Below are 24723 nucleotides of genomic sequence, written 5' to 3' on the forward strand. Positions count from 1 at the left end.
ATGGCTCCTTTAGCAGTAAGGTTAATTTCATTAACTGAGATTTTTCTTGCTTCTTGAGATAGGCCTATATTTTTATACACATTCTCATTAGGACCCCTTTTGCTACATCCCGAAGGTTCTGGACCATAGTATTTTCATGTCCATTTATTTCCATGTATTTTAAAAATTTCTTTTATTTTCTGGTTGACTCATTAATTGTTTAGTAGCATGTTGTTTAACCTCCATGTATATGTGGTCATTCCAAATTTCTTTTGTAGTTGACTGCAAGCTTCATAGCATTGTGGTCTAAAAATATGCATGATATGATCTCAATCCTTTGTACTTGTTGAAGGCCTGATGTGTGTCCTAGTATGCGATCTATTCTGGAGGATGTTCTACATGCACTTGAAAAGAATGTGTCTTCTACTGCTTTATTTTTTAAAGATTTTATCTATTTATTTGAGAGAGAGAGAACATGAGTGCGGGGGATGAACAAAGGAAGACAGAGAACACTCCGTGATGAACCTCTGACATGGGGCTCAATCTCAGAACCCCATGATTATGAACTGTCCCAAAGGCAGACACTTAATTCACTGAGTCACCGTGGTGCCCCTTTTCTGCTGCTTTAGGATGAAATTATCTGAATATATCTGTTAAGTACATCTGGCCAAATGTGTCATTCAAAGCGCTTGCTTCCTTGTTGAACTTCTGCTTCAATGATCTGTCCATTGTTGTGAGTGGGGTGTTAAAGTCTCCTACTTCTATTGTATTATTATTGATGAATTTTATATTTGTCATTAGTTTATTTATATATTTGAATCCTCCATTGTTGGGGGCATGCACATTTATATTTGTTGGATCTTCTTGTTGGAGATTATCCTTTATCATGAAACAGTGCCCTTCTTCATCTTCTGTTAGAGTGTTTGGTTTAAAATCTAGTTCTTTTGATATAAATACTTTTAACTTGGGTTTTCTTTTGACTTCCATTTGCATGATAAGTATTTCTCCATCCCCTCACTTTCAATCAGCAGGTGTCTTTAGGTCAATATGAGTCTCTTATAGACAGCATATAGATGGGTCTTGATTTTTTTTAATCCACTCTGACCCGCTATGTCTTTTCATTGGAGCGTTTTGTCTACATTCAGACTAAATATTGATAGATACATATTTAGTATCATTTTATTACTATTTTTCATTATTTTGAAGATTCTCTCTGCTCCTTTCTAGACATGTCACTTTGGTCTTTTCTTTCCAATCAGAGCCCCATTAAATAATTCTTGAAGATCTTGTTTAATGGTCACAAAATCCTTTAGTTTTTGCTTGTCTGGTAAATCTTTATCTCTCTTTCTATCCTAAATGAGACTCTTGCTATACAGAATATTCTTGTATGCAGATTTTTCCTATTTAGCATGTCGAATATATCATGCCACTTTTTTCTAACTTGCTGTATTTCTGTGGAGAGATCTGCAGCTAGCCTTATGGGTCTTCCCTTGCATGTTAGAGTCTTCTTTTGTCTTGCTGCTTTTAGGATTATTTTCTTTATCAATATATTTTGTAAATTTAACCACAATATGTGTTGGTGTTGTCCTGATTTTTTTGATTTTGATAGGAGTTTTCTCTGCCTCCTGGATTTGGATGGCCATTTCCTTCCTAAGATTAGGGAATTTTTCAAGTCTTATTTCCTCAAATAATCCTTCTGCCCCTTTCCTCTCTCTTCTTCTTAGTCTCTTATGATAAGAATTCTATTGCATTTGATAGAGTCACTGTGTTCCCTAAATGTATTCTCATGTTCCATAACTCATTCTATCTTTTACTCAGCTTCATTATTTTTCATTATTCTACCTTTTATATCACTTTCTCTTTCCTCAGGTTCTTCCATCCTTGTGTAGTTTACATCCATTCTGTCTCAAATATCAGTTATTTCACTTTTCATTTCTGACTGATAGTTTTTAAACTCTTATCTCTGTGGTAAGTGCTTCCCTGAAGGTATCCATTCTTTTCTCAAGCCCAGAGAGTATCCTTGTGATTGTTACTTTTAATTTTCCATCAGGCATATTACTTATATATTTACACTTAGATCTCTGGTCATGACCTCTTCTTGTTTCATTTGGGATGAATTCCTCCACCTTGGAATTTTGTCTAAGTCTCTGTCTTCTTCTGCATGTTAGAAAAGCCTGTTATGTTTCTTGATCCTGAGAATAATGGCTTTATGAAGAAGAGATCATATGGTGTCCAGGACTTGGCACTTCAGCAAGTGTCTCTGGTGTGTGCTGCATGTGCTCTGCTACTGTGTTTTTGCTCTTCACTTTAGGCCAGTCATTTGCAGGGGCTCTCTTTGCCTGCAATGGATAGTGTTTGGAACTTGGCCAGAATGTGGTGAGTTTTAACCAAGGTGTGCTCTGGTTTGCTTGTTAAATGAGAACTGATGCTACTTCCTCTAGAAATGAAAACTTTTAGAGATCTGGTAGGCAGATGTGATATGTTTGGGTTTCTGTTAGTCTGGGAAGGAGCTGCTCTGCTGGGACTGAGACACACTTGCACAAGAAGGGTAGTGCCAGCAGAGTGCAGGGCCCAGGACTTTGTTTAAGCAGGATAGGCAGCCAGGGTCTATGCTGTGTTGTTTAATGAAGCTTGTTTATGTTGAGGGTTCTGGGAGGTAAGTGGCAACAGTCATCTCCTTTGTACCTAGACATTGCTGTCCATGCTTGCTGCTCTCAGAGATGTACTCCCAGAAATGGGAATAATCATGCTTCCCAGGCTTTTTTTAGATTGTTGTTTTCAAATTTCATCTGTCTCCATTTTGCTTGCCTGAGGAATTCATCTCAGCCAGGCCTACTAAATTCTAATTTTTTTTTAAATTTTAGGAATGTGGTATGGTGGAGTCTATGCTACTCTTCTGCAGGAGGGTCTTGCCCTGCTGGGACTGATGCTGCTTTAACTGAAAAGGGCAATTACAACAGAGTGTGGGGGAGTGAGATTTGGAGAAAGCAGGCAAAACATCCACTTTCTAGGTGAGGATGCCTCAGCAGGTATCTCTGCACCTATGCTAAATGGCAAAGAGGGAAATGGCTTCCGCAGGTTCTTTATCCCTAAAGACATATCTCTGTGAATGCCACCTCTGACAGATGCATCCCAAGGTATCTTGGGCAAAGATTCTCTGCCCCTGCACCTTTGGGAATCCTCAAATTCTGTCTTCTTAACCCCAGGATGTTGGTCTGCTTTCTTTCCAGTAGTAGGGCAGTGCCTTCTGGGATCTATCCCAGCCAAGACCATAGACCTCCAAAACTCCAGTCCTTGAGCCCTGCTGGTTGCAAAAATCAGCCTTTGTCATTTTCCCAGCCAATGGCTTTAGGGAATTGTTCTCTTTGTGTGTTTCCCTGTGTGTTCCTCTCTCTCTCACATTTCCCTCCTATCTGCAGTATCTGTGATCCATTTCTCCTGCAAAACATGTCTCCACACTTCTCATCTTAGTCAGCGTGGCCTCTTCTCTCCATCTATGAGTACAGTCTGTTCTGTCAGTCCTCATGTTGACTTCTTGGATATTCAGAATGTTTTCTTAGTTAACTGGTTGTGCTCAAAGGAAAAAACAAGTCCAGAGTCCTCCTACTACACCACAATCTTAGCTCCTCTTCTTAAGGGTATATTTAAATAACAGTTAACATACAGTGTTATATTAGTTTCAGGTGTACAATTTAGTATTTAACACATATGCACAACACTCAGTGATCATCACAAGTGTACTCCTTAATCCTCATCACCTATTTACCCCATCCCCCCACCCACTTCCCCTCTGGTAACCATCAATCTGTTTCTTCATTTGTCTCTTACCTTTTTCCTCAGGATCACTTGTTTCTTAAATCCCACATATAAGTGAAATCGTATGGTATTTGTCTTTCTCTGACTGACTTATTTCACTTAGCATAATACCCTCTAGCACTACCCATGTCACTGCAAATGGCAAGATACCATCATTTTATGGTATATCTGTATCTATCTATCTATCTATCTATCTATCTATGAAATATATAAATATATATGAAATATATATTTCATTTTATACATATCACATATTCTTTATCCATTCGAATTCTTAACAACTTAGTTGAGTTGAGACTTTCTTCAATTCTTAGGAGGAATGGGTATTCTGGTAAACAGTATTGTCTGATTAATGGTTAAGCATCAACAGCTCATGATGACTTTTTTTTTCCCAAGCTGGACTTCTAGTTCCAATTTTGGATGTATGAAGAAAGAGAACCACTCTCTTAATCATAAGAAAAAAAATCCAAATAATCCTCAAAAGCTAACTTTTAAATATCTACCAGAGTGTTTAATGGGAACTGCCATCAATGTATAGAATCACTGGGAATAATATACATAAGAAGGGTTATAAAATATTTGTTTACATTTCCTATAGATCTAAAAGGGTACTCAGAATAACGAATGGGACCTGTTGATGCAAGCATTGAGATGGGGAGTAATAACAGATACTGGAAAGTCAGAATACATGACCTGGGTCCTTCTCCTTATCTTTCCCAATGACAAAAATATTAAGGTACTGGGAAGGGTAGCAAAATACATCGCCCTCAGGGTGCAGGTGTAAATCCACTGCACCTAGGGGGAAAAAATGGAATAAAACTCAAATACACTGGGAAAGAGTCAAGAAAGTATAGGGATTCCTCAACTTCATTAAATCTGTCCACGAAAAACCTATAGCAAATAACATTTTCAATGGGGAAAAGCTGAAAGCTTTCCCTTTGAGATCAGGAACATGACAAGGATGCCCACTCTCACCACTCTTGTTCAACATAGTATTAGAAGTCCTAGCAACAGCAATCAGACAACAATGAGAAATAAAAGGTATTCAAATTGGCAATGAAGAAGTCAAACTCTCTCTCTTTGCAGATGACATGATACTTTATATCAAAAACCCAAAGGACTCCACCCACAAACTTCTAGAACTCATACAGCAATTCAGTACTGTGGCAGGATACAAAATCAATGCACAGAAATAAGTTGCTTTCTTATACACTCATAATGAAGATTTAGAAAGGGAAATTAAAGAATTGATTCCATTTACTATAGCACAAAGAATCACAAGATACCTGGGAATAAATCTAAATACAGAGGTAAAGGATATGAACTCAAGGAACTACAGAACAATCATGAAAGAAAGAAATTGAAAACGACACAAAAAGATGGAAAAGCATTCCATGCTCATGGATTGTAAGAATAAACCTTGTTAAAAAGTTTATACTGCCCAGAGCAATCTATACTTTCAATGCCATCCCGATCAAAATTTCACTGGTATTTTTCAAAGTGCTAGAACAAACAATCCTAAAAATTGTATGGGACCAGAAAAGACCCAGAATTGCTAAGGAAATATTGAAAAAGAAAAAAACAAAACTGGGAGCATCACGTTGCCTGATTTCAAGCTTTACTACAAAGCTGTGATCACCAAGACAGCATGGTACTGGCACAAAAACAGGCACATAGACCAGTGGAACAGAGTAGAGAGACAAGATATTGACCCAGAACTTTATAGTCAACTAATCTTCAACAAAGCAGGAAAAAATATCCAGTGAGAAAAAGACAGTCTCTTCAATAAATGGTACCAGGAAAATTGGACAGCGATGTGTAGAAGAATGAAACCTGACCATTCTCTTACACCATACACAAAGATAAACTCAAAATGGATAAAAGACCTTTATGTGAGGCAGGAATCTATCAAAATCGCAGAGAACATAGGCAGTAACCTCTTCGACATCAGCAACTTCTTTCAAGACATGTCTCTGAAGACAAAGGAAACAAAAGCGAAAATGAACTTTTGGGACTTCATCAAGATCAAAAGCTTCTGCATAACAAAGGAAACAGTCAACAAAGCAAAGGGACAACCCACAGAATGGGAGAAGGTATTTGTAAATGACACTACAGACAAAGGGCTGATATCCAAAATCTATAAAGAACACCTCAAACTCAACACCCAAAAAACAAATAATGAAGTCCAAAAACAGGCAGAAGACATGAACAGACACTTCTCTAAAGAAGACATACAAATGGTTAACCTACACATGAAAAAGTGTCATCATCTTTAACCATCAGAGAAATCCAAATCAAAACCACAATGATATACCACCTTACACTAGTTATAATGGCAAAAATTGACAAGGAAGGAAACAAGAAATGTTGTAGAGGATGTGGAGAAAGGGGAACCCTCTTACAATGTGGGTGGGAATGCAAGTTGGTGCAGCCACTTTGGAAAACAGTGTAAAGGTTCCTCAAAAAGTTAAAAATAGAGCTACCCTATGACCCTGCAATTGCACTACTGGGTATTTACCCCAAAGATACAGGTGTAGTGAAAAGAAGAGCCATATGTACCCCAAAGTTCATAGCAGCAATGGCTACAATCACCAAACTGTGGGAAGAGTCAAGATGTCTTTCACCAGACGAATGGATAAAGAAGATATAGTCCATATATACAATGGAATATTATGCCTCCATCAGAAAGGATGAATACTCAACTTTTGTATCAACATGGGCAGGACTGGAGGAGATTATGCTGAGTGAAATAAGTCAAGCAGAGGGAGTCAATTATCATATGGTTTTACTTACTTGTGGAGCATAAGGAATGGCATGGAAGACATTAGGAGAAGGAAAGAAAAAGTGAATTGGGGGAAATCGGGGGGAGAGATGAACCATGAGACTGTGGACTCTGAGAAACAAACCGAAGGTTTTGGAAGGGAGGTGGGTGGGGAGGTTAGGTGAGTCTGGTGGTGTGGGTATTAAGGAGGACATGTATTGCATGGAGCAGTGGGTGTGGTGCATAAACAATGAATCTTGGAACACTGAAAAAATTAAATTAAATTAAAAAAAATTCTAGACCAAGCACTATAGACTGCCTATCACTGGAGGAGAGTAAGAATCCTGAGAAATCAGCACACTTTAGACCCAGAAAGATAGCACCTTCCTAAGAGAGGCCTGATCAGTCAAACAATTTTAATTGCCACGGTAGCAAGCACTGAGTATCATATAAAGTTTATTACCAGCAAAGGTAGAAGAGAACCCTGTCCTTCCTGAAACACATGCTTATATAGACAGTATACACCTGGGGAACAGAACAGAAAAATTAAGAAAAACTTTCTGCCAATCTAATCCCAAAGCAATGCACAATGTGACATGAGAAGCATATTAAGTAGATAGTATACATTTGGTAAACAGACCAACAATAGGATACATGAGATAACCAAGAACAGCTCAGGTCATGAATATTTTAAATCAATACTCTACATTAAAGTCCAAAACAAGAAAAGTCACATCCATTTGCAGGTATAAGTTCTACATCTCAATTTTTGATATCCTATACAAGATGTGTAATGTTCAGTAAAAAATGAGATTCAAAAAAATATCAGAAAAAAAAATAAAAAAAAATGTCCTGGCAGGAAAACAAAAAATGATCAGCTTGAATCAAATAGAATGGAAGTCAATATATATTATCCACTCTGAGGACCAAAAGGAAAAAAAAAAAAGACAAATGAATAAAGTCTTAGAGAACTTTAGTATTAAAATCAAATACAGAGTGTGCCTTCTCTATGTCTCTGTCTCTCTCCCTCTTCACATACATAGATGGATAGATAGAGATATATAGATAGATATAGATATATAGAGTATAGCTATATAGCTATGGAACTTCAGAAGGATATGAAAAAGAGAAATTGGCTAAAATAATATTTGAAGAAATAATGGTTGAAAAAAATCTTAAATTTATGAAAGATATCATACACCCAAAAAGCTCAATCTATTACACATCAAATAAACTCAGAAACCCACATGTAGACATAGTTAAATTAAGAAAAATCAGACAGGTCATAGGTCTACAGATAACAGACCAGATTGTGGACACATCAGCAGCTATGTGGCCCCATTCTAGCCATGTCCAGAGACATGCTGCCTGCCCTGAGATCCAAGGGGAACCACACTCATCTGGACCTCCAATAACACACCTACTGACCGGACTTGATTGTAGATTCAGACTATGATGTAGCTCCAGCTCCTCTCTATGGTGATCCCAGAAGCAGTGCTACTGACCCAAAGACCTGGCAGTAGAATGTGCAGAGACATGGCAGATTCCACACCTGTCTGCCTACCCAGAAACAAGCTGCTGTCTGTGAACTTGACTACAGACACAGTTGGCCCTGTGTCTTGACTCCAACCCCACTTGACTTCAGTCCAAAAGGTAGTCACAGTTTCCCAGTGACCTAACAGGAATCACAGCTGGTAACATACTCACCAACAACATGGCCCTTGTAATAGCCCATCAACTACAGGCTTAGGTGTGAACCCAACAGCCCAAATGCAATCTGGGTCCAGCCCCATTCAATTGTGATCTTGGAAGTAGTACCATTAGTTTAGTGACCTGGCAGAAAATCTTTACATGCCAAAATCAGTCTAAAGATGGGAAGAAGTATTTACACCACCAAAGGTGTTGACAACAAAACAAGACAATAAACATAACACACCCAAAGATAACTAATAAAGTTCCAGTAACTAACCATAAAGAAATAAAGATTCATGACTATGTGGCAATGGATTTAAAAGAATTGTCTTAAACAAGCTCAGTGACATACAAGAGAACCCAGAAAACTGAAAGAAATCAGGATGACAATGCATAAACAAAATGAGATATTTAATAACGAAATAGAAACCATGAAAAAAAAAATAGGACTCCTATAGGGGAAGAACACAATGATGGGACTGAAAAATTAAATAGAGAATATTAATAAAAAACTCAATCATGCAGAAGAAAGAATCAGCAAACTCAAGTATGGGTTATTTTCTATTCCATTCAAAGGAGTAAAAATTAAAAAAAAGTGGAGCAAATACTGTCTATTGCATAAAGGATTTATGCAGAATCAGCAAAAGAAGTGGTATGTGGAAAGAAATTCTGAGAAGGAGGAAAACAAACAAACAAAACAAAGTTTATTTTTAAAAAATGATGTCTGAGAACCTCCATCTCTAGGCAGAAAAATACACATCTTAATTAATGAAGCCCAAAACCTCCAAATAGATTAATCCCACAAAATTCTATAAGACACAAGATATTTCAGTCATCAAAAGTCAAAGCCCAAAGAGACTTTTGAAAACAGCAAAAGAAAAGTAACTGATATATACAGGGAACACTAACTAAACTATCAAATTTTTCTCTGCAGAAATAATGCAAGACAGGGGAGAGTGATATAATATATTCAAAGTACTAAAAGAAAAAAATACCAACAGTAATACTTGGTAAAACTGTCTTTTGAGAATGAAAGGTAGACTTTTTCAGAAAGACAAAATCTAAGGAAGTTTATTCCGTTACCTCTACCTTAAAATAAGTGCTTAAAGGATCTTTTTAACTTGGAACTAAAGAATGCTAAATAACATAAAAGCATAGGAAAGTACAAATTTCTCTGATTATGGTGAATATAAAGACAAACATAAATCCTATACTTAAAGAAACTAGAAAAAGGGGCACCTGGATGGCTCAGTGGGTTAAGCCTCTGCCTTCAGTTCAGGTCATGATCTCAGGGTCCTGGGATTGAGCCCTGCATCAGGATCTCTGCTCATCAGGGAGCCTCCTTCCCCTCCCCCACGCTGGCCTCTCAGCCTACTTGTGATCTCTGTCTGTCAAATAAATAAATAAAATCCTTTAAAAAAAGAAGCTAAAAAAAGAAAAACAAAAGCAAATGTAAACTATTGGGACTTCATAAAAAAAAAAACAACGAACAACAAATTCTACACAGTGAAGTAAGCAATCAACAAAACTAAAAGGCAGCCTATGGAATGGGCGAAGATATTTGCAGTCATATCTGACAAAGGGTTATTTTCCAAAATACATAAAGAACTGATACAGCTCAACACCCAAAAAATGAATGATCCAATTTAAAAATGGGCAGAAGACATGAACAGACAGACATACAGATGGCCAAGGAGACAGACAGATGGCCAGCAGATACATTAAAAGATGTTCAACATCACTATCAAGGAAATACAAATCAAAACTACAATGAAATGTCACCTCACACCTGTTGGAATGACTAAAATCAACAACACAGGAAATAGCAGATGTTGGTGAGAATGTGGAGTAAGGGGAAACTTCTTGCATTGTTGGTGGGAATGCAAACTGGTGTGGCCACTGTGAAAAACAGTTTGAAGTTTCCTCGAAAAGTTAAAAGTAGAACTACCTTACAATCCAGCAATTGCACTATGAGGTATTTCTACAAAGAATATGAAACTACTAATTTAAGGGGATATACAAACCCTGATGCTTATATCATCAACAATAGACAAATTATGGAAACAGTCCAAGTTGACTTGTTTGTTTGACAGTCTGTTGACTGATGAATGGATAAAGATGTGATCTATATCTATATCTGTATCCATATATATATATATATATATATATATATATACCAAAATGTTACTCATATATATGCATAAGGAACAGAATATTGCTCATATATATGTGGTATATACTCATGTATACTATGTATACATAGTTCATATATATAGTTCATATCTTTCTATCTATCATCTATCTATAGAACAGAAAATTACTCAGCCAGAAAAGAAGGAAATCTTGGAGCTAGAGAGTATCATGCTAAGTGAAATCAGTCAGAGAAAGTTAAATACCATATGATTTCAGTCATATGTGGAATTTAAGAAACAAAAACAAAGGAGCAAAGGGGGAAAATAAGAGAGAGAGAGAGACGAACCAAGAAACAGACTCTTAACTATAGAGAACAAAGTGATGTGATGGTTCCCAGAGGGAAGGTGGGTGTGGATGGGTTAAATAGGTGATGGGGATTTGGGAGTGCACTTGTGATGAGCACAAGGTGTTGTATGGAAGTGCTGAATCACTATATTGTACTCCTGAAATGAATATTACACAGTATGTTAACTAACTGAAATTTAAATAAAAACTTTAAAAAACAAACTGAAAAGAAAAGAAAAAAAAAGAAAAAGTGGGCATCCTTATCTTTTTCCTGATTTTTTATAGATTTTGTTTATTTATTTGTCAGAGAAAGAGAGAGCACACAAGTAGGCAGAGTGGCAGGCAAAGTGGAGAGAGAAGCAGGCTCCCTATTGAGGAAGGAGCCCGATGAGGAACTCCATCCCAGGACCCTGGGATCATGACCTGAGCCAAAGGCAGTGGCTTAACTCACTGAGCCATCCAGGCATCCCTCTTTTTCCTGATCTTAATGGGGAGTTTTCTGTGCTTCATCACTGAATATGAAAATAATGTATGATAATAAGAAGCAGATAATTATTCAACCATTAAGTATTTTTTCTGTATGTCTCATGACATTTTTACTCTTAATTATCCATTACCACCATTTTTTTAAATTTAGGTGATTATTTTTGTATTTCATGTAAAGTACAGTACTGTTGTGCTGTAACTATTTGAATCTCTATGTTTATTATGGAGTTTTTGTTGTTATTTTATTAGTGGCTTCCTTGGGTATTATATTGACCATTCTAAACTTAAGCTTGTTTGAATCATGTCAATTTAATCTAGATTGTATGCAAGCACCCTTCCCCTATATGTCTCCATCTTTTCTTCATTTACAGTTGCTACATATTATATCTTTATACATGTGCATTTTTTACATATGTTTTGGAATTATTTTTTATCAAATTTGATAATATATTTCAAAAAAGAGTTACCAATACAGTGTACGGTAATGCTGGCTTTTATATTTACCCATATAGTTACCTTTATTAATTTTTGTATTCCTTGTATAATTTCTCATTTATAGTCTAGCATTCTTTAACATTTCTTGTGGTTCAGGTCTACTAATAACAATTTTTTAAAAAATTTTGCTTGTCTTGCATGTCTTAATTTCTCCATAATTCTTGAAGAATATGTTTGCTTGATATAGAATTTTTCAGGGTGGTCCAGGATGATAATGTATGAAGATCCTGACACTACCATGTCCCATGGAAATACTGAATCTATAGTTACATGTAGAATTATGTATTCTGAAAAAATAATAAAAGACCTGAAAACTAGCTGAAGAACTACCTCACAGCAAACAAGAAAAGGGCCACATTGAGGTGAGTAGAAGTTGAGACATGGTCTTGCTAAAAAAACTACCACAATCAAGACAAATTTGAAATATCTGGATCTTCTCCCTGAGAAACAAATGGTTTGTACCTCAGATCAGGTACCTCAACATTTAAGACCTGAACCTGAGTGGTGAGTCCTCAAAACATTTGACTTTGAAAACCAATGGGGCTTACATCCGCAAGACCCAAATGGCTATAGCAGACCAAGAAACTGCTCTTAGGGAACTCATGTGCATACTTAATTGTTCCAGTACCTAGTACAAAAGTAGCATTTTGAGAAGCACCCAGGATGCCTTGGTGGCTCAGCTGGTTAAGCGTCTACCTTGGGCTCAGGGTCCTGGGATTGAGCCCCGGAGTTGTCTCCCTGCTCTCTCTCTCTCACTCAAATAAATAAAATCTTTTAAAAAATAAAATAAACTTAAGAAGAAAAAAAAAGCACCCAACCAAATAAACTTAAGGAAAAAAAATAAAAAAACACCCAAACTACATATGTAGGTCATTTCTTTGTTAATCATAAAACATTCACCAATGAGTCTGGGAGATTTTGGGATTTTCACTGGGGACAGAAGTGCTGATTAGCATAATTCTTCTGCTTTCCCTTTATTTGCTAAAGCCACTGGGCATGCACTGTCCCTGCATTTTCTCTGTGCCTCACTAAAGCTGATGAAAGACATCCCTGCACTCATCTTCTGCCTTGCTAATGTGCACACCATTATTGTGCTCTCCCTCTGCCATGCATTTCTATTCTGGTATCTCTTGGAGGGCAGCTTTTACATATGTCTTGTTCCCCAGTTCTTTTACATTTTGTGTTCTGGTTTATGTGGTGACAGCCAAGGGGACACCCTTTTAGTGCCTACCTCTAGAGGATGTGTCCCCAAGTATTATAGGACAACAATTGAAGAAAGAGATCTTGGCACACTTTGACTATATCATGCCAGTCTGTTCTGGACTGCAAAGTTTTTGTTAAAAAATCTGCTCATGGTCTTAGAGGTGTTTTTTCATGCATAACAAATTGAGTTTTTTTTTTTTTCTTCTTTGAAGCTTTTAAGATTTTTTTATGTTTAACTTTGATATTTTAATTGTAGTGGGTCTTGATATGGAACTCTTTGATTTTTCTTAAGACACTCTGGGATTCCAGAATCTGGATTTATGTTTCCTTACCCAGGTTAGGGATGTTTTCAGCCATTATTTCTTCAAATAATTTTTTTTAAGATTTTTTTTTATTTATTTATTTGACAGACAGAGATCACAAGTAGGCTGAGAGGCAGGCAGAGAGAGAGAGGTGGAAGCAGGCTCCCCACTGAGCAGAGAGCCCGATGCGGGGCTCAATCCCAGGACCCTGGGATCATGACCTGAGCCGAAGGCAGAGGCTTTAACCCACTGAGCCACCCAGGCGCTCCCAAATAATTTTTATATCCTTTCTCCTTCCTCCTGGGACCCTTATAATGCAAATGTTAGTTTAGTGAGCATCTTTATGACCATTCCTTTGAACTCTGGTTGACCACACATCTTGAGGCCACAAAGGTGCTATCAGGAAAAGTAGTGCAGGAGATGTCATCTCTGTGCTCTTCATCAGCCTTGCTACAGCTTGCCAGTACCTCCCATAAACGAGTTTATAAACTCATTTGGAGTCCCAATTTTTGTAACTGTCAATTAGGGGGCACCAAATAACCTGCTCTGCAGGCAACAAGATTGACAAATGCGGTCTCACAGTACTGTATGTATTTGCTTCTCACAGAGACTCTGTCTTCCAAACAACCTGAAAGTAGGTGCTGGCTAAGATTTCTCCCTTTGGAACACTTGTAGTACTTTGCACACTTGTAAAACCTAAGGGCTATTAAAAATAAATTAGGCTGCTTGGAAAAATCACAAAAGTTTAAAAGACAAATAGAAGCTAAAACAAGATTTAATTATAAGTTTCAGTTTTTACATGAGGTTACACTTTCAAGACTAGAAAACGTATGTTTTGTCTGATACATAAAATAAGCATTGTGAACTGAAATAAGGAAAAATGAATATATTTCAAAGGAAAAGACAAAACCTGAGAAAACCATCTTAATAAAATGGAGGTAATTAATTTACCTGATAAAGACTTCAAAGGAATGGTCATAAAGATGCTCACTAATCTCAAAAGAAGAATGAATGAACACAGTGAGAACTTTAAGAAAGACATAAAAAATGAGAAAGCACAAAATAGATGTTGTAAGGCTGAGGAATACAATAGCTGAAGTGAAAACTACACTAGAGTGATGCAATAGAAGACTAGGCAACTAAGAATGAATCAATGATCTGGGCATCAGGACAGCGATAAACAGCAGATAAAAGATAAACAAAAAGATTCCTTTTTAAAAATGAAGATAGCTTAAAATACTTATGGGACAACATTAAACAAAATAACATTTGCATTATAAGTGTCCCAGGTGGAGAAGAGAAAAAGAGAAAGGATATAATAATTATTTGAAGGAATAATGATTCAAACCTCCCTAAACTGGGTAAGGAAACACAAATCCAGATTCTGGAATCCCAGAGAGTCTTAAGAAACAAACAGAGGGTTTTGGAAGGGAGGGGGTGGGGGATGGGTGAGCCTGGTGGTGGGTATTAAGGGGGGCACCTATTGCATGGAGCACTGGGTGTGGTGCATAAACAATGAATCTTGGAACACTGAGAAAGTAAAATAAAAGGGAAAAAAGAAAAAAAATCAAAGAGCTCCACATCAAGACACATTACAATTAAAATGCCAGAGTTAAACATAAAGAATCTTTTTTAAAAGACTTTTTATTTATTTGACAGAAAGAGAGCACAAGTAGATGAAGCAGCAAGCAGAGGTAGAGGGAGAAGCAGGGAGGCTGACATGTCCTGATACCAGAACCTGAACCAAAGGCAGATGTTAAACCGACTGAGCCACCAGGTTCCCCATAAATATTTGTAAAGAATCATAAAAGCAATAACAACAACAACAAAACCCTCTCAATTTGTTATGTACCAGAAAACACCTCTAAGGCCATCAGCACACTTTTCAGCAAAAAATTTGCAGTCTAGAACAGACTGGCATGAAATAGTCTAAGTGGAAAAAACAAAACAAAACAAAACAAACAAACAAACAAAAAAACCAAAACACTTCCAAACAGAAATATCCTACCGGGGAAAATTATCATTTATTTTTGTTTTGTTTTGTTTTGTTTATTTTTATTTATTTTTTGAGGGTAGGATCTATTGGATTTGTATTTATTTTTAAAATTTTTATTGTAATAAAAGTATTTCTTTGATGTAGTGTTCCATGATATATTGTTTGCATATAACACCCAATGCCCTCCTTAATACCCATCACCAGGCTCACCCATCCTTCCATCCCCTCCCCTCTTTTTTTTTAAGATTTATTTATTTATTTGACAGACAGAGATCACAAGTAGGTAGAGAGGCAGGCAGAGAGAGAGAGAGGAGGAAGCAGGCTCCCTGCTGAGCAGAGAGCCTGATGTGGGGCTCAATCCCAGGACCCTGGGATCATTACCTGAGCTGAAGGCAGAGGCTTTAACCCACTGAGCCACCCAGGTGCCCCACCCCCTCCCCTCTCAAACCCTCAATCTGGTTCCCAGAATCCATAGTCTCTCATTGTTCATCTCCCCTTCTGATTCCCCCCCTTCACTTTTTCCTTCCTTCTCCTAATATTCTCCATGCTATTCCTTATGTTCCACAAATAAGTGAAACCATATGATAATTGCCTTTCTCTGTTTGACTTATTTCACTTAGCATAATCTTCTCCAGTTCCATCCATGTTGATTCAAATGTTGGCTAATCATTCTTTCTGATGTTTGAGAAATATTCCATTGTATATGTGAACCACATCTTCTTTATCCATTTGTGTGTTGAAAGGCATCTTGGCTCCTTCCATAGTTTGGCTAATGCGGACATTGTTGTTATGAACATTGGGGTGCATATGGCACATATGGCCCTTCTTTTCACTACATCTTCATCTTTAGGATTAATACCTAGTAGTGCAATTCCTGGATCATAGAGTAACTCTAGTTTTAACTTTTTGAGGAACCTCCACACTGTTTTCCAAAGTGGCTGCACCAACTTGCATTCCCACCAACAGAGTAAGAGGGTTCCCCTTTCTCCACAACCTCTCCAACATTTGTTGTTTTTTTGCCTTGTTAATTTTTGCCATTCTAACTGTTGTAAGGTGGTATTTCAATGTAGTTCTGATTTGAATTTCCCTGATGTCTTGTGATGTTGAATATTTTTTCATGTTTCTGTTAGCCATTTGTATGTCTTCTTTGGAGAAGTGTCTTCTGTCCATTTCTTGACTGGATTATTTGCTTTTTGGGTGTTGAGTTTGAGAAGTTCTTTAAAGATCTTGGATACCAGCCTTTATCTTTGTTGACTGTTTCCTTTGCTGTGTAGAAGACTTTTATCTTGATGAAGTCCCAAAAGTTTATGTTTGCTTTTGTTCCCCTTGCCTTTGAGCATGTTTTGAAAGAAGTTGCCGTGGCCAATGTAAAAAAAAAAAAATTACTGCCTATGTTCTCCTCCAGGATTTTTATGGATTCTTTTCTTACATTGAGGTCTTTCATCCATTTAGAGTTTATCTTTTTGTATGATGTAAGAGAATGGTTGAGGTTCATTCTTCTGTATACAGCTGTCCTTGTTCCCCAGCACCATTTATTGAAAAGACTGTCATTTTTCCTTTGGATACTTTTTCCTGCTTTGTCGAAGATTAGTTGACCATAGAGTTGAGAGTCCATATCTGAGCTCTCTATTCTGTTCCATTGATCTATGTGTCTGTTTTTGTGCCAGTACCATGCTGTCTTGGTGATCACAGCTTTGTAATATAGTTCTAAATCAGCCAACTTGATGCCCTTAGCTTTATTTTTCTTTTTCAACATCTCCCTGGCAATTTGGGGTCTTTTCTGGTTTCATACAAATTTTAGTACTGTTTGTTATGACATTTTGAAAAATGCCATTGGTATTTCGATTGGGATGGTGTTGAAAGTATAGATTGCTTTGGGTAGCATAGACATTTTAAGAATATTTATTGTTCTGATCCATAAGCATGCAGTTTTTCCTTCTTTTTGTGTCTTCTTTTATTTTTTTCATAAGTGTTCTGTAGTTGCTAGAATATAGGTCTTTTACCTCTTTGGTTAGATTTATTCCAAGGTGTCTTAAGGGTTTTGGTGCTGGGAATATTATCATTTATAATTGAAGGAAAGCCAAAAAGATTTCCAGGGAGGCAAATGTTAAATATATATATGGGAATCATCACCAGTAAATCAGCCTTTCAGGGAATGTTAAAGGGACTTCTTTAAGTTGTAAAGGAAGAACACTAGTTACTATCAAGAAAACACATAAAAGTATAAATCTCACTGGTAAAGATAAACACATTGTAAGGTATTGAGTTAATCATATATAAAACTAATTTATTTTTTTAAAGATTTTATTTATTTATTTGATGGAGAGAAAGAGAGATCACAAGTAGGCAGAGAGGCAGGCAGAGAGGTGGGGGGAAGCAGGCTCCCTGCTGAACAGAGAGCCCAATGCGGGGCTCGATCCCAGGACCTTGAGATCATGACCTGAGCTGAAGGCAGAAGTTTAACCCACTGAGCCACCCAGGTGCCCCATATAAAGCTAATTTAAAAGTTAAAAGACAATAGTAGTAAAAATAACTATAGTTATAGCTACAGTAATTACTTAAGGAATAAACAATAAAAAGATGTAAAGATGTATATGATATTCAAAAACATAAAAGTGGAGGTGGAGTAAAAAGTTAACTTAATTTTTAACTTTTCTTTTTTTTTTTAAAGATTTTATTTATTTGACAGACAGAGATCACAAGTAGGCAGAGAGGCAGGCAGAGAGAGGAAGGGAAGCAGGCTCCCTGCTGAGCAGAGAGCCCGATGATGCGGGACTCGATCCCAGGACCCTGGGATCATGACCCGAGCCGAAGGCAGCGGCCCAACCCACTGAGCCACCCAGGCGCCCCTAACTTTTCTTTTTTATTTTAATTTTTTTTAATTTTTCAGAGTAACAGTATTCATTATTTTTGCACCACACCCAGTGCTCCATGCAATCCGTGCCCTCTCCAATACCCACCACCTGGCTCCCCCCACCTCCCCCCCCCCGCCCCTTCAAAACCCTCAGATTGTTTTTCAGAGTCCATAGTCTCTCATGGTTCACCTCCCCTTCCAATTTCCCTCAACTCCCTTCTCCTCTCCATCTCCCCTTGTCCTCCATGCTATTTGTTATGCTCCACAAATAAGTGAAACCATATGATAATTGACTTTTAATTTTTGATCAAACTTGTGGTGCCTAGGTGGCTCAGTGGGTTAAGCCTCTGCCTTTGGCTCAGGTCATGGTCTCCAGACTCATGGTCTCCATGGGTCCTGGAATCCAGCCCCACATTGGGCTCACTGTTCAGTAGGAAGCCTGATTCCCCCTCTCTCTCTGCCTGCCTCTCTTCTTACTTGTGATCACTCTTTCTGTCAAATAAAGAAATAAAATCTTAAAAAATATATATGTGGTCAAACGTAAGCTATTATTTAAAAAAGTAAACTGTATATATATATATATATACATATATATATATATATGTATATATATATATAGTTTGTTATATACAGCTATTTGGTAACTTCAAAGCCATAAACTACAGTAGATACACCAAAAATAATAAGAAAATAATTTAAACATAACTTCATCAAACCACAAAAGAAGAAAACCAGAGGGTTCCTAAGTGACTCAGTCATTAGGCGTCTGCCTTTGGCTTGGGTCATGATCCTGGAGTCCTGGGATTGAGTCCCATGTCAGGGTCCCTGCTCAGTGGGAGGCCTGCTTCTCCCTCTCCCACTCCCCCTGCTTGTGTTCCCTTTCTTGCTGTCTCTTTCTCTGTCAAATAGATAAATAATAATATTAAAAAAAAGAAAAACAAAGAAAACCAGAGAAAAAGAATAGAGAGGAAATACAGATTTGCCAGAAAACTATTAATAAAAAAGCCAAAAAAGGTAATAAATACACACTTATCAATAATTACTTTAAATGTAAATGAACAAAATTATCTAATCAAAAGATATAGAGAGGTTGAATGGATTTTTAAAAAGCTCACCTAAATATGAGACTTACTTCAGATGTAAGGAAACATACAGTGTGAAAACGAAGGAATGGAAAAAGAACATTCATGCAAGTAGGGACCAAAAATACGTGCTGGGGCATCTATACTTACATGAAAGTAAATAGACTTAAATCAACACTGTAGATACTGGGAAGATGGCATCAGAGTAGGAGGATTCTACTTTACATATTTGTGTATAAATATGCAAATAGGCATTCCTCATCCCATGAATACAACTAGATAACTATCATGATCCTAAATGCCACAGAAATTGACCTGAACACTGGCAGAACAAACTACAGAACAAAAGATAGAGGCCACAGCAAAGAAGGTAGGAAATGTGGAGATATGGTTTGGGAGAGAAACAAAAAAAAATGTCTGCCATGGGGGGAAGGTAGCCACAGTCACAAAGAAGAGCAAGAGTCAGACTAGCACACAGGAGAGTATGTGGAGAAAACAAATCCCTATGGCAATTGCTTTGGAAAGGTGGAAAGACCACATTTTTTGAGTTCCTATAACCAGTGATGCTTAAAGCCTGGACATTTGAAGGTTACTGAGCTTGCCTTGCAGAGAACCTGGAGAGCATTGGGGTTGCTCTTAAAGAGAAGGAAAGGGAAAGAGCTCATGGACTTATAGCAAGGAAATAGCAATTTGAAGAGTGCCTGGGACACACAGTAGGGAGGTTATTTGCTCATTTTTGGACATGTCCCAGAGAGGCAGCATTCATGGAGAGGAAAGGAATTGGCAGACACTATTTCCCTTCCCCACCCCTCAGCATAAGCATAAGGTCACCTGTGGGAACCAGTGCAGCACCAACACTAACTACCTAACTTGCTTACACTATGACCCCCTCCACCTGTATTCAGGTGGAAACTTCCTTTCCAGTCATGCTTGCCTCACTCCCACTCAGTGGGCTGCCTACCCCAGAAGACTGGCCCAAACCCCTGACAATACTCTGTATCCAAACCTACGAGTTTTGCCAGGCCTTGGTTCTGGCAGCAGCAGTGACAGGTCTCATTTTACAAGCAGACCAGAGAACATCAAGTTAAAACTCACCACATTCAGCTCAGGGACCAAACACTGTCCACAACAGGCAAAGAGAGCCTCTGCAGATAACTGACTGGTCTTAAGGATAAAGTAGTCAGGACACCATAGCAGAGTCCAAGCATCCCATATGGGAGACACACATGGGAGATGATCCCAAAAGTGTGAAGCCCTGGAGAATTGGACAGTACACTACAGGGCACTACAGGACCATTTCTTCATTAGGCCATTACCCTCAAGAATAGGAACATAATTTACCCCCAAAGATACAGATGTAGTGAAAAGAAGGGTCATATGTACCCCAGTGTTCATAGAAGCAATGTGCACAATAGCAAAACTGTGGAAGGAGCTGAGATGTCCTTCAACAGATGAATGGATAAAGATGTGGTTCACATATACAATGGAATATTTCTCAGCCATCAGAAAGGATGAATAGCCAACATTTGCCTTAACATGGATGAAACTGGAGGTGATTATGCTAAGTGAAATAAGTCAAACAGAGGAGGGCAATTATCATACGGTTTTGTTTATTTGTGGAACATAAGGAATAGCATGGAGGACATTAGGAAAAGGAAAGGGAAAATAAAGGGGGGGAGATCAGAGGGAGAGATGAACCATGAGAGAGTATGGACTCCAGGAATCAAACTGAGGGTTTTAGAGGGGAGGGAGTTAAGAGGTGCATGAGCCTGGTGATGGGTATTAAGGAGGGCACGTATTGAATGGAGTACTGGGTGTTAGACACAAACAATAAATAATGGAACAGTACATCAAAAACTAATGATGTACTGTATGGTGACTATCATAACATAATAAAAATTATAAAAAGAAAAGAATAGGATACATAGCCAACTTTCCTAATACATAGAAGAAACAAGCAAAGAAACTTAGACAAAATTAAAATAGAGACAAAATATGTCCCAAATTAAAACAAACAAAAAACACAACAGGATAAGGCCACAGCCAGAGATTTAAGAGAAACAGATATAAGTAACATACCTGATAGAGAATTTAAAGTAATGATGATAAAGACTGGTAAGTACCAGACTTGAGAAAAGAGTGGAGGACATCACTGACACCCTTAACACAGAAATAAGGAAAAACATAGCAGAGATAAATGGTTCAATAAATGAAATGAGAAACACACTTGATGGAATGAACAGCAGAATGTAGGAAGCAGAGAAATCAATTAATGACCTAAATGAAAGAGTAATGCAAATTCATCTAGCTGATAAAAGAAACAAAATTATTATGCAAAGTGAGAATAGACTTCGGGAGCTCAGTGACTTCATTGAATGTAATAACATTTGAATTGTATGTATTCTAGGAGAAGAGAGGATAGAGGGCAGTACATTTATTTGAGGAGCTAATAGCTGTAAACTTCCTTTGTCTAAGGAAATAAACAGATATGCAGATCAAGGAGGCCCAGAGAACCCCCAAGGAAATCAACAGGAGCAGATCCACACCAACACACATTATAATTAAAATGACAAAATGTAGTGAAAATGAAAAAAAAAAAGTTTAATCAAAAGAAAATAGTTTCATACAAGGGAAACCCCATAAGGCTATCAGCAGATTTTTTTCATCAGAAACTTAGGAAGCTGTAAGACACTGGCATGACATGTTCAAGTGCCGACAGCCAAGAATACTTTCTCCAGCAAAGTTGTCTTTCAGAATAGAAGGGGAGATGAGTTTTCCAGAAAAACAAAAATTAAAGGATTTCATGGTCACTAAACCAGGCATACAAAATATTGAAAGGAATTTTTTAGTAGAAAGGAAAGATCAAAAGTGACAGTATGAAAGTAGGAAACAAAGAAGTAATAAAAAATGTATACTTCTGTAAATAATCAGTCAAGGAATTCACCAAATGAAAGGATGTAAAATATGGCACAATATACCTAAAATGTGGGGGGAAGGGGGTGATGAGTAAAGAATGGTTTCAAATTTAAATGACCATCAACTTAATATAGACTGTTGTATTAAGAAGATACACAAATGTATTGTAACCAAAAATTTAAAAAAAACCTAATAGATATGCAAAGAATAAAGGTAAAAATCCAAGTATACCATTAATAAGCAAGCCATGAAAGAGAGAAATAGAAAAAAAAGTATAAGAGAAATTTTCCAGAAACGACCATAAAACAAGTAATAAAATGACAATGAATGCATATCTATAAGTTATTACTTAAATGTAAATAAATAAAATGCACCAATCAAAAGACACAAGGTGAGAGAATGGATTAAAAAAGAAAATCTATATGTTGCCTACAGGAGACTCATTTTAGACTTAAACACACCTAGAGATTGAAAGTGAGGGGATGGAAAAACATTTTCATACAAATGGCTGCCAAAACAAAATTAGAATACCGATGTTTATACCAAAAAAGTAGACTTCAAGACAAAGACTGTAACAAAAGACAAAGAAGGACATTACATAATATTAAAGAGGACCATCCAAGTACAAAATATAACAAATGTAAATAGCCATGCAAGCAACCTAAGAGCAACCAGATACATGAAACAGTTAATAAGAAACGAAATGGAACTAATTAATAGTAATACAGTAATAGAAGGGGACTTTAACACCACACTTTACATGGATAGACAAATCACCCATTCAGAAAAATAAGGAAACAATGACTTTGAATGACACGTAGGACCAGATAGATTCAACAGATATATTTAGAACATTCCATCCTAAAACAGCAGAATACACATTCTATCTAGGTGCACATGAATCATTCTCCAGAAAAGATCACATATTAGGACATAAAAGAAGCCTCAACAAATTGAAAAAATTCAAAGTCGTACCATGCCTCTTTTCTGACTGCAATGCTATGAAACGGGAAGTCAACTACAAGAAAAAATTGGGAAGCCTACAAATACTTGGAAGTTAAATAACAGGTTACAAAACAATGAATGGGTCAACAAATAAATCAAAGAGGCAGTCAAAAAGTACATGGAAACAAATTAAAATGAAAGCAAAATAGTCCAAAACCTTGGGATGTAGAAAAAAACATTTCTAAAATGGAAGTTTATGGTCATGCTGGCCTACTTCAATAAGCAAAAACAATCTCCAATGAACAACCTAACATTACAGCTAAAGGAGGTAGATAGAGAACAACAAACAAAACACAAAACCAGCAGAAGGAAGGGGGGGGGAATAAACACAGTAAAACAGATAAATGAAAGTAAGAGCTGTTTCATCCACCCCCATGTTACTAGAACTCATACAGCATTTCAGCAACATGGAAGGATAAAAATCAATGTACAAGAATCAGTTGCATTTCTATACATTAACAATGTAACTGAAGAAAGAGAAATTAAAGAATCAATTCCATTTACAATAACACCCAAAACCATAAGCTACCTAGAAATAAACCTAACCAAAGAGGTAAAGGATCTATAGTCTAAAAACTACAGAACACTTATGAAAGACATGGAGGAAACCACAAAAAGGTGTAAAAAACATTCCATGCTCATGGATTGGAAGAATAAACATTGTAAAAGTGCCTATGCTGCCCAAAGCAATCTACACTTCCCATGCAATCCCTATCAAAAATATTTTTCTGACATTTTTCACAAAGCTGGAACAAACAATCCTAACATTTGTATGGAACCCCAAAAGACCCCAAATTGCAGAGGAATGTTGAAAAACAAAACCAAATCTGGGGGCATCACAATGCCTGACTTCAAGCTATATTACAAAGATGTAATCATCACGAAAGCATGTTATTGGCACAAAAACAAATACATTGATCCATAGCTCAATGGAACAGAATAGAAAAACCAGAAATGGACCCACAACTCTACGGTCCACTAATCTTTGAGAAAGCAGGAAAGAATATCTAATGGAAAAAGAATAAACAGTCTCTTCAATAGATGGTGTGGGAAAACTGGACACCACATGCAGAAGAATGAAAGTAGACCATTCTCTTATACCATATATGAGGATAAACTCAAAATGGATGAAAGACCTCACTGTGAGACAAGAATCAATCAAAATCCTAAAGGAGAACATAGACAGTAACCTCTTTGACATTGGACACAACAACTTCTTTCAAGACACATCTTTAAGGACAAGGGAAACAAAAGCAAAAATGAACTTTTGGGATTCATCAAGATAAAAAGCTTTTTTTTTTTTTTTTTTTTTTTTTTGCATACAGCAAAGGAAACAGTCAACAAAACAAAGGGACAACCCATGGAATGGGAGAAGATATTCACAAATGACAAAGGTCTGATATCCAAGATCTATAAAGAACTCCTCAAACTCCACACTCAAAAAACAGATAATCATGTCAAAAATGGGCAGAGGACATGAACAGACACTTCTCCAAAAAAGACATATAACTGGCTAACAGATACATGAAAAAATGTTCAACATCATTAGCCATCAGGGAAATACAAATCTAAATCATAATGAAATACCACCTTTCACCAGTTAAAATGGCAAAAATGAACAGGACAGGAGACAACAAATGTTGGCAAGAAAGTGGAGA

The sequence above is a fragment of the Enhydra lutris genome, unplaced genomic scaffold, assembly GCF_002288905.1.
Source record: "Enhydra lutris kenyoni isolate GAN:26980312 unplaced genomic scaffold, ASM228890v2 scaffoldscaffold79, whole genome shotgun sequence".
Classification (NCBI taxonomy): Eukaryota; Metazoa; Chordata; class Mammalia; order Carnivora; family Mustelidae; genus Enhydra; species Enhydra lutris.